Source organism: Artibeus jamaicensis, unplaced genomic scaffold (assembly GCF_021234435.1).
Source record: "Artibeus jamaicensis isolate MK-2021 breed Jamaican fruit bat unplaced genomic scaffold, CSHL_Jam_final scaffold_369, whole genome shotgun sequence".
NCBI classification, from domain to species: Eukaryota; Metazoa; Chordata; class Mammalia; order Chiroptera; family Phyllostomidae; genus Artibeus; species Artibeus jamaicensis.
In genome coordinates, this window is record NW_026522042.1 from 34,337,973 (window position 1) to 34,347,143 (window position 9,171).

General features: G+C 55.9%; 1 long non-coding RNA gene across 1 annotated transcript; it reads left to right on the forward strand.

Moving 5' to 3' along the window:
• The first annotated feature begins 4,335 nt into the window (after nucleotides 1-4,335).
• LOC128626156 (uncharacterized) lies at nucleotides 4,336-6,132 on the forward strand. The gene is made up of 3 exons (XR_008390080.1): nucleotides 4,336-4,461; nucleotides 4,888-5,038; nucleotides 5,949-6,132. It is a non-coding gene; the product is annotated as an uncharacterized LOC128626156 (long non-coding RNA).
• The last annotated feature ends 3,039 nt before the right edge of the window (nucleotides 6,133-9,171 follow it).

Below are 9,171 nucleotides of genomic sequence, written 5' to 3' on the forward strand. Positions count from 1 at the left end.
ATTTTACAGTGACCCAAAGTGCCATGTGATTCCCCCAGGAATACAGCTGGTCAGTGACAAAACCAGCCCCTGACCCCTGCAGACCCTGTGGTGACCGTCAGCCTGGAACCAAGCTGCACACAGAGGTGCAAATACAGGGCATGTGAACAGTCGGTGGGCACACTCAGATGGGAGCCATTCCCACTAGCCCTCCTACAGGACCCCAGCTGGAGGTCTGGCCATAGAGTAGGCTACTTCATGCAAGCAGACATCCTGGTACCAAGGGACAGGGGCCTCTGCTAGGCCTGCACCTGGGCCAGGCTCTCATCCTGAAGATGGGTACCTTCCAGCTCCAGGACCCCTCTCTCTGGGCAACCCTCCCAGACTCTCTTAGCCCCTTTCTCTGTCTTCAACAAACTTATGTGCACACTTAACCCTCAGTTTAGAATATAATGGCTTGTCATCTTCAGTGGTTTCATGTGTCCTATTAATGTGTTTTTGACAATAGTAATAACACTATTGTGGGTTATGCAAAGTAACAGCTTAGAGATTGAATGCCCTTCCAAATGTCTTGTGTCTATCCATCACCTTGTACCAATTCGAGGACAGGCGTGCAGCCTGTGTGCAGATACAGTCCTGTATGGAGCTGTGCGGAAGAATGCAGAGGGGAGGGAAGGTGTGCTGGCAGCTGTCCCTTTTGTAGAGCACAGGTGACCAGGCCCAGGGCTCCAAGAGGTGGCTGACACGCTTCCCCATTGCTCAGACATCCATTGAGGATGCTCACAGGTGCTGGGAAGCCCGCCACTGCACACTGTCTCAGGGGAGGTTGGCTGGCATACCCGGCCAGGTGTGCTGGCAGGCACCACTGAGTCTCATTCCTGAGCCTCTGGTCTTTGTTAAATGTAGATGGCTCCAGGGCTGGAGGGGGCCCGGATGGTGTGTGAGGGCTCCTGGAAGCCATCCCCACTCATCATGTTCCCCAGGCTGGCCTGCCCTGGGCTGGACAGTGTCTGGGGTCACATTTACCTTGTCATACAGAGCTAGACAGCAGAAAGTTCTCATGTGTTCCACATTGACCTGGATTACCTGGAAAGGATTTTAAATTTATTCTTTACCAGTTTTATAGGTATATAAATCGTATACTCTCTAACTTACCCACTTGGAGTGTACAATTCAAGGGTTTTCAGTACCTTTATAGATTTGTGCGACCATCACCGGTCAATTTTAGAACACTTTCGCTGCCTCTCCCCCAATGTTCCTGTCACGCCTAGCCTCAGCGAGGCTAGAGACAGCCTCGGGGAGCCTGTCTCTACGGATTTCTTTCCTCTGGACGTATTGTGTGAGCGGAATCATGTGATGTGTGGCCTTCTGCGTCTGGCCCCTTCCACTGAGCATAGTATTTCCAAGGCTCCTCCATGCCGCGGCACGCGTCAGGGTGCCATTCATTCTCACAGCTGCGTGAAACCCAGTGTGTGGGCCCACCCCGCTTTGTCTACCCGCCCATCTGCTGATGGACATCGGGGTTACACTTTATGGCTCCTTCGAACAGAGCTGCACAAGCCTTGCTTGCACAAGCTTCCATTTCTGTTGGGTGTGACCCAGGGAGGGGACTTGCTGGGTCTCGGGGTAGCTCCCTGTGTAACTATGTGAGGAACCACCCGTCTGTGGGCCCAAGCATTTTCCACAGCGGCCCTTACTTCACAGTCCCACAACCTTGCGGCCAGGCCCTATCGCCCCACACTTTCTCTGATACCTGTTAGTATGTGACTTTTTCAATTTTGGCCATCCTGGTGGTGGGACATGGTATCTCACTTGCTTGATTTGCATTTCCCCAATGGCTAATGATATCAGGTATCTTTTTATGTGTTTACTGGCCACTTGTTAAGATGTAAAGTTCTTTATATACTATGGGTACGTGTTCCTCATCATATATATATATATATATATATATGATATATATAAAATATATAATACACAAATATATATATATGATATATGATTTTCCCATTTCGTGAGTTGTCTTTTCCCTTTCCTGATGGTGCCCTTTGAAAGTTTTCAGTTTTGAAGTTCAATATTTCTGTGTTATCTCTTGTTGTTCCTGCTTTAGGAGGCATACCTCTGAATTCTTTAAGTCTCAATTTTTGTCTTTCTGCCCACGTGGCAGCATCCTGGGGGCCGGGCACAGCCAATCATCCCAGGAAGTCCCAGAGTGCTGGGGATTTCTTGACTACAAGAAACTGAACTCACTTGCTCCACCCCCAAAAGGGTCATGTAATAGAGCCACACATGGGTAGAGGTGGGACTAACCTGGGGTAACCCACCCACCAGGACACTTTGGGAATCTCTTAACCAGATGACTGCAGACTTCCTTTTCAGATGTAGATATGACAATGCAGCTCTCAGGAGCCCAATTCACACACAGAAACTGGAGAAGAAGCAAGGATGGCCCACCAGCTTTTGCGGTGAGGGTCCCATGGAAGGGCCTGTGTGCAGGGCAGAAAGGTAGGGCAGAGGTGGCATCCTGGTCAGCATCCACCCCTGTGCCTGGGGGGATGACGGAATGATGCAGACAATTCTTCATGAGGCCAGGAGGCAGCTAACAGGGCTAGGCCAGCTCACAAGCTTTACATATTGCTCCTGTGTCCTGGTCACTCTGTGTCCAGTGGTGCCATCACCTCAGCCAGCGACCTCCATCTGCTCCTTGGAAAGTCGTCCAGGACTCCAAGGGGTGTGTTCCTTGTTCCCACAGCTGCTTCATCCGCCTGAGGCCCAGACCCCTCCTGAGCCTCATACTGACTTTGGGGAAAGAGCATCAGTTTTGTTCCTCATCTGGGTGCCCCAATCAGGAGGTGTCTATGAAAAGCCTGTCCACGTGCCCTGCCACATGGGAATCGCAGATTCCCCACATACGTGTCCTTCGAAGGGGGCCTCCATCGGTGGCAGGGCACCGTGTGATGCTCAGACGTCAGGGGTCCCAGGAGGGCTCCCCTGGCTGGGACACCAGGCCTCGTCACTGCAGCCGTGGCTCTGTCCCTGAGCACACAGCTCTGTCCACCTGCCCAGTGAGACACCAGCTCCTGCTCTGCCCAGCTGCCTGGACTCTGTCTGAGAGGAGCTCGCAGTGGCCATCTTGGCGCCTCGAGGAGCACGCGAGGCCCCCCAGACCTCCCTCAGCTCAGGCCTCCAGGCCCGGTCATGTAGGCTCTTCTCACTGTGCGCCTCCCAGAAGCGTGAGGAGTTGGCACCACCATGAAGCACACGCCATGGTGAGGCTCACATTCCTCCGTGCAGCCCATGGCGATCTGCGAGTATCGACCTCACAGGGTCATGGGGTGTCCTGGGTGTCCTGCCAACCTCCTGGGCAGCAGCAACAGGCTTCCCCACATCTCCAGCTTCAAGGGAGATGGGAAGGTGAAAGGAGCTTGAGGGTGTGGCCCTCACTGTGGACCCCTGACTGTCTGTTTTGGGGTGCACTCACTGCCTGAGCTCGGGAAGGAGGGGTTGGAGTGCTGGCTGGGAAAATTACCTGTGCACTTGCCCGTGAGCAAGGCCTCCCCTCGGAAGGCATCCATCTGGCTGTCCTGCTCCTGGGCCTAGAACAGGGGTCTGCAGGGCCTTGGGGGCCCTATGGGCCGCATGCACATTGGACTTCAGAGGCAGCATTCTTCGTAAAAATACGAAAAACTGTATCTTAGAACTGTGCCTCCCCTTGTCATCTGCCCAGTTCGGTGGTGTCAGGTTTGCAATGGTGGTGCTGTGACAACGTGAACGCTACCAGGTGAGTCTGCTTTCCTGGAGCCTCTGCACAGGCGCTGTTTGTAGGCACCCTGCTTTCGTGATGCTGAGCAGTGTGTCCTTGCTGAGGTCTGTTTGTGGGCCAGCCCTCTACCCCCTTTGCCTGTGGGATGGGCCTGCAGGGACTTTGCCTGTGGACACACTGTTCTGCCCTCCCCTGGACTTGGTCCCCTGAGTGTCCTCATCCTCCAGGGTTGGCAAGTGTGGGAAGGGATATTTGCAGCATTCTGTCCACCGAAGCCCAGAGGAGAGGGATAGTGGGGAACACGGGATGCACCGGGACCAGCTTTGGCGCACAGCAGCTGCGGCTGGAGCCTGGCCCAAGGCCTCTGGCTGCCCTGTGGCCCCCAGTCCTGGGCAGCTCGTAGGAAGGCAGAGCAGGGTGGGGGCCTCACCTGTGTCCTGCATTCTCCCTTCTGCATCACGGAGCCTCCAGGACAGTTTTGCCTATTGATAAAATCAGTTCTCAGTACTTTCAAAGAGAAGGGCTATGCTGCAGCCTTATCTTCAGTCATTAATCTGCATTGTTACAGGTTTTCAAAGCCTTCTCATTACCACTTCAATGCTTCCAAAAACCTGGAGGTGGATGTGGGCAGGGTGGGGCACCTCATCACTTGGAGGAGGAGCTTCTTCTTGAAGTCTGGACAGCTCAGTCTCCCTAGGCCTGAAGGACATGCCCAAGAAGAGGTGACTCTCCTGATGCCCCCTCTGTGTCCACAGCTGCACTGGCTGTACCATCCGTACCAGTCTCCCTGGTGTGGCCTCGGGTTGGGATGGTCCAGGAACCCTTAGTCTATACAGGGATGTGGCTGTGGGGACCCTCCCCTAGGGGCCTGAGTGTTCCTGCCGTCAGCTGGTGCTTCCAGTAGGGAGGGAAACGCTGGGCCAGGCGTTTGGAGATGAATGTGCAGCCGGACACCTTTGCACTCGTGAAGCCTTTGCAAACGAAGCACAAGTGTGTTCTTCATTAAATCAGGACAAAACGCATCAAATGCGGGGTCCTCACCTGAAAGGGGCCACTGGCCCACCACATGTCACTGGAGCACAGGGCATCCAGAGCAGGGGCTCATCCTGTTTCTGTGGTTTTACTGTCACCATCTGTTCCCTTTTAAGGAGAAGCAAACGACGCTGTTCTTCGTGGTCTGCGCTGCTCACAGCCTGCACCAGGGCTGTCCTCTCAGAAACTGCAACCACACACTGGAAACACTGTTTCGTCGGGTGCAGCCAGGGGCCCTTCGGGTCCCAGGTGGTCATTCAAAGCCCTGTGAGTGGCCTGGGGAACACAGCCCCCGTCCACACAATGACCATCTTATGTTTATTGAGTTGAAGGGTGCTTCCTGTGAGGTGTACCCCGATGGAGATGTGCACATGTTCAACCCCAGATCAGCCCATCGACCCCCAGTGACCTCGGCCTCCTGTCCCTCTAGCCATGTCTCCCCTCCAGGTCAGCAATAGGAGAGGTGGGCTGGGAGAGGGGGCTAGCGCGACCTCCACGGCTCCCCTCTCTAAGTAAAGCAAGCCCGAAGAAACTCAGATGGGTTTGAGACTATTGCCACCTCTATCTGCTTGCTTCTTGCTTACATAAGATTTTTAGGGAAGAAACACAAATTTAGTCGCCCGGGGTGACTGGGATGGAGGCAGATTGTATGGGTGAACTCTGACCTCCTCCCCCACTGCCTACTCAGTGCTCCTCCCACAAGTGGTTCTGGCAGGAACAGAAGGGCTGCAATGGGATGCGGGCAAGGACCCTGTGCAGGTCCAGCTACTAACAATAGCCACTCAGCCGTTTGTATCTGATATCATTTTCTTCTTCTGTAAACAAGGTCCCTGACCCTAGTCCTCTTGCTGTGGTCGTCCAGGCACAAGATAAAAGGTTCCCTGGCCATCTGCCCTGGTGCCCTTACAAGCAGGTTTAGGCAGGGGAAGGGGAGACTGTGACGGGTGACTCCAAGTGGCCACAGCTGTGGGAGGCAGGAGCTCATACAGGGCCATGATTCAGCCTGGCTTCAGCACCTTAGAACACCAGACCCCCAACTAGCCCCTCAGTAACTTAAAATTACTGAGGGTGTCATGTTGTCCCAGAGGGCAGGGGCCCTGTCTTATTCAGGGCACACAGTAGGTGTGTGCCTACTGTGCTACTCTATCAAACTGAACTGCTCTCTTTTCTCTCCTAGGCTTTTCAAGTACCCTGGGTTTCCCAAGCTGGGGACACTGCCTGAGTGCCTCCCTTGGTCGCTGGTCACCTGGTTGATGCCCCCAGGTGAGGACGAGTGGTTCTGAAGCTCCTGGACCCTGGGCAATCCCTCCGGCCTCCGGGCTCCCAGGGCGCCTCTTCTCTGTATGCTGACACTTGGCATTAAACATTTCTTTCCTGGCAGAAGTCATCTCTTTAACTTGAATGCTTGCAGCTCTCAAGAGCATCATTAAAGTCTCTCTCTGAACAAACTCCGGTTGCCTGCTTTCAGCTTTTGCTGGCCATCGCTTGGTGCCTCAGGACGCATCCTCCTAGGCCGCCAGAGCTGACTGACCAGAGTCTGTCTGCCCCCAGTCACCGTTCTGGCCTTGACGAGGAATCAGACACTTGGCATGTTTTGTGGGAATGAGACATGGACCAAAGAGCTCTGCTTCTCAAGGGTGAAAACAGAACAAAGCACAGCACGCCCACTCCAGCTGCGGCCCTTCATCTTCACGGCCTGCTCCTCCGGTTCTCTTCCCCACACTCAGCGCACGGCTACGTTTCTCCTGAGGGGGCTTGTGCAGGAGGAGCCTCCATTAAGGCCTCCCCAGGGGACTGTCCTGGGCCCATAGGTTTTATCTCTCTGCTCCCCTAGAAAGGGGGCTCAGTCTTTACATGCTGAACCCCGAGGGCCCACAGCCACGGGCCTGCTTCTTCTACCCCCACCAGATGTGGGAAATGAGATGATGAAAGGAGATCCAAGAGAGCCAGCGGAGAGAGGAGGACGCTTGCAGCAGGCATGGCGACTAGGCCCCCTGCTGGGTGCCACCCAGCTCTGCCTCGCCCGGCTCTGCCCCACCCGTCTCCCGTGGGACAGAGGTGGGGAGCAGCTGCACTGGTCTCCTGACCTACAGGGCCGACCCAGGGTCAGGCCCCTCCTGTTGGCCCCCTTGCTGGGGAAGACCTCCACATCTGAGATGCTGAGAAGTGGCGTCAGGGACAGAGGGCAGGGGAGCAGGACCAGGCCACTGAGGCTGCAGTGTGCAGTGGGCGGGCGCCCGGGGGAACTGAGCGCTATGGGGAAGCCCCAATGGCCTCTGCAGGGAGAGGGCACGGTCTGGGTTTCTCTCTGGTCATCAGGTGGCCTGATGTGTGTGAGAGCTCTGCAACCAGAAGCGTTCCCTCCAAGGCCCTAAGGGAGCTGGCACCTTCCTCTGTCATGGGGCCTGGGGGGAAGACTGAGGTCCCCCACCAGGTATGTGAGGTGGCGAAGGCCAGCTGAGATTTGGAAGCCTCTGCCCAGAGAGGCTAGGGGTGGCTGACCTGGGTCTCTGTTGACTGTAGGGGAGGCAGGCCTGGCCAGGGAAGGGACATAGGGCAGTGACTCTGCTCTGGTGAGAAACTCAATAATTGTCCAGTGACCCCTGAGCATGGGGTAGGGGTAGAGTGGAGGGTACTGCTGGGTGGCCCAGGGGGTCCAAGGTTGTGGTCAGCACTGCTCCTGAAGGTTCCAGGTGCCTGGAAGCCACCGGGGGTCTCTTGTTTCCTAGGATTCACCTTGTGGGGAGCAGGGACCTCAGGCAGCCTTCCCAAGTTTCACTGTAAATATTTCATCAATATGACATCAGGTGGGGAAATGCCTGCCAATCCTGGTACAGCACCAGCCAGGGCAGGAGCTCCATGCTGCTGCCAGGACGCCTGTCCTGAGACCAGTGTGCACCTGCTCCCTCCTCAGTCTGGTGGGGGCAGGGGCTGGGGCGCCAGAGGAGCCTGGGCGGTGGGAGGCTGCACACACTTTCACTGAGGTCCTCCCTGTCTTGGCTGCCAGCAAGGGCCCTGGCCGGCTTCCCAGGACTCTGAGTCATGGGTCTGTGGGCACCCCACACATTCGTGTTCCTCAGCCACTTGGGTGCCCCTATGCAGAGCTGGTGCTGAGACCGTTTAGTTGTGTGACAATGTGGATCCCTCCACATTTTCATCCTCATAATGGGTGTAATTATGGTGGCCATCAGCCAAAAGATGGACTAAAGGTAAAGCAAGATAATCATCGGCAACTGGGACGAAAAAAGCCAGAAGCTACCTCGCTCCAGTTTATCTGGCCTCCGAGAGCACCTGGCTTTGCACATCGCCCACACCTGTGTGAGGGTGCCGGCTCAGGCTCTCATGGGGGGTGGGAGTCCAGGGAGGTGGCCAGAGAGGGGAGGGACACTACTCACGTCTCCTGCCAGGGCTGTCCAAGCCTTGCAGCCAGTGTCCCAGGAGAAGGTGGGGGCCTCGTCTGGCCCAGCCCCCAGTGGGGCAGGGCCCCTTCTGCTGTGCTCAGCCCTTTGAGGCCTTCAGAACCACCCTCTGCCTTCCAGGTTGCTGGCAGGGGTGGGGGGCAGGGGCAGGGGCTGGGTCACCCTTGGATCACAAAAAGTCAAGTCCCTCAGGGAGCCCTCCACCTGAGAAGTGCACAGGCAGGTCATTATTCCCTTGGACAGAGTGGTAGGAACCTTCTCCGAAAGAAGGGCAGCCTTCTTGGTGAACTCTCGTTAGCCTTACCGAAAGAACCATCCTCTGGCGCTGTTTTTCTTGTTTTTACCACAGACGGAGGAAAATTTCATTATGGGCTCGCACTGGCTGGGGACCAGTTTCTGGGAACCACTGATCAAGCGTCTCCTTAGAAGAATTCGCAAATAAAGGAGAAAAGAGACTGCAATACGACCACAGGGCTGGCGCTAGAGGGGCCATTCCTCTGTGGCCAGAGCAGCCTGACAACACAGCCAGGGTGAGTGTCCCTTCTTCCTGCTGACAGGGGGGAACAAAAGTGACACTCAGGTCCAAGTCCATGGGAGCCTCCAAGCCCCCGGCTTTTCCCGCAGGGTAGGGGCTCTGTTGCTTCCGGGGGACCTGGAGCTCCTGGGGCCAGCAGAGTCCTGGGCAGTGATCAGCCTGTCACGAGAGCAGCCAGGCCCCCAGGAGTGAGGCCATCTCAGCCCAGCTGCGCATTAGAATCAACCTGGCACGTTGCCTTTTCAGTGCCCGGGGTCCCTCCAAAAGGTCCTGAGTGTCCCTCCTTTTGAAAGACCTCCTGATCCTGCCGGGCAGCCAGAACACCTTAGACCTGCTGGCAGCCCCTGGAGTCACGGCAGCATGACGTGCAGTCCACCCCAGGAGTGACCTGGACTGAGTCTGAGTCTGCTCATGACGTCTACTGAGCTGGGATGACGGGAGTGGTG